We start from the raw sequence: 1,950 nt of genomic DNA on the forward strand, positions 1-1,950 counted from the left end.
CCTTGCTGGTTGCTCTGCTTGCTGGGCCTTTGCTTGGGAATCGCCTTCTTCGTAAGGCTTTTCGTTAACGCCATCCTCTATTTTCTTCACGACTCAATTCCCCACGCGCGTGTTCTTGCTGCCTTGTGCAGTCAGACTCTATTGGAAATTAATCCTCACCGTGAATTCCTACAGAATTCTCTGACAATATAGATATCATCTTTCCTAAGAAAACGTTAACAGCTTCAAGGGCTGGATGTGTCCTTTCACTTCTTAGAGGGCTGTTAACGTTCCTGCTCCGACCTAGAGAAAGGGAAATACGTGAATGCCAAGAGCTTAGCTGCCTTCTCGCTCCTCTCTTTTTCTCCTGTCCCTCTTTCTCTTGGACAAAGGAACTCCCTTGGGTCATTACTTGTCACGTGGTGATTGCGGTTCTGAATCTGAGTGACATTTCTTTCCTTTCTCTCTTTATAATCAAAACCTATGTTGTGATTCTGGTTTTATGTGCTCATCTCTGCTCAGTTGTAAGGACTGAGAAGATGTTGCTTGATGCTTGATGGCTGCATACTGAACATCATGGGATTGTATTTCAGGAGAGAAATAAATGAAAGACTGAGAGACACCAGGAGTCAGGGCTACATCTTTACAACCTGTTGGTGCTGGCAAAATCGCCAAGTATCATTGTTATGTTATTTAAAAAGAAATGATTGTTTTTTAGTGAATGATTTCAAGTGCTCAAAGCACCTCAGTCAAGATGACAAGTTGCTCTGATCTAACCTCCGACCCCACCATTTGTCTCGTCACCTTCCTGTCTTCCTGTCTCGAATGCAAACAGTCCGTGAGCTGATAGATTTATTTCTCCATGGATAAAAGTTAAGGCAAAAGGCTAACAAGAAGGAGGCCTTCTACTTAGAGGGCTCTACCATCTAGACAATTAATAATTAGGGGTGTACCCTATCCATGACTGGAAATAGCACCAATGTGAGTGGCTGTTCCAGATTTTACTAATCTGAAATATGAAGCAGTGTTATCTCTTTCTACAACCAAAGGGTAGCCTCTGTGCACTGGGAGGTAAAAGGAGCTTGACTACAGTTGGTAGTTGATTTTATGATTAGAAAATACATCCTATCAAGATATACTTCAATGTATATATTTTTTGGTCTGGAGGGGGGAAAGGAATGAAGGTGTTCCTTTATAATGCTGTTCAAATATGAGAAACTTTGTTGACCAGATGTTCTTCATTTCACCCGAGAACAGGAATGGAAGGAAAAAAGGGAAGAATTTAAGAAGCACCACGGGGAGTGTAAGCAAAATTTTTGGAGCTTGTAGACCAGAGCAATCTGACCCCACCTAGGGAAGCTTGTCTGAAATGTAGGGTCCTGGCCCCTGCACATCACAGTTCTGGGCTGGAACCTAAGACTTTTTTTTTTTTTTTCAATAAGTCTTCCAGTTGAATTGAAGCAGGTGATCCTCAGATAAAACTTTGAAATGCCCTTGGGTGGATGGCAGAATGGAATTTTTTGTAAGCAGGCTTACAAAGGATCTAGCTATTGTTTTCTGGAAAATTTCATAAAAATGTTTTTGTTTACTCCTCCTCACTTCGAAACAAGGATTGTCATTTGCTTAGGAATATATTTGGTTATAATTTTGTCACTAAGTGAATAAATAGATGAAATATCAATGGAAGTTGTTTTTTGTTTTAGATTCATTTGTTCATATTTTGAATCATTTAAATATTCAAACATTTGGAACAGCCATAAACCAAGCAGTGGTTTACCAGTGTTTATAATACTCTGCCCCAAACTGAACATATGTAATCTTGAGCACTTAAGAATAATAAATCTTATTATCTAATACTAAAGAATAAATGAAAATGTGCTTTTAAAAATAGTAACTGAAATACCCCATACTTTCATAATAGAAATGAAAGTCATTTTGAAATTGGGTGGTTAGAGAGACACAGTGTGGGAA

Source organism: Echinops telfairi, unplaced genomic scaffold (assembly GCF_000313985.2).
Source record: "Echinops telfairi isolate 266 unplaced genomic scaffold, ASM31398v2 ScPeMD7_7469;HRSCAF=8507_1, whole genome shotgun sequence".
Taxonomy (NCBI): domain Eukaryota; kingdom Metazoa; phylum Chordata; class Mammalia; order Afrosoricida; family Tenrecidae; genus Echinops; species Echinops telfairi.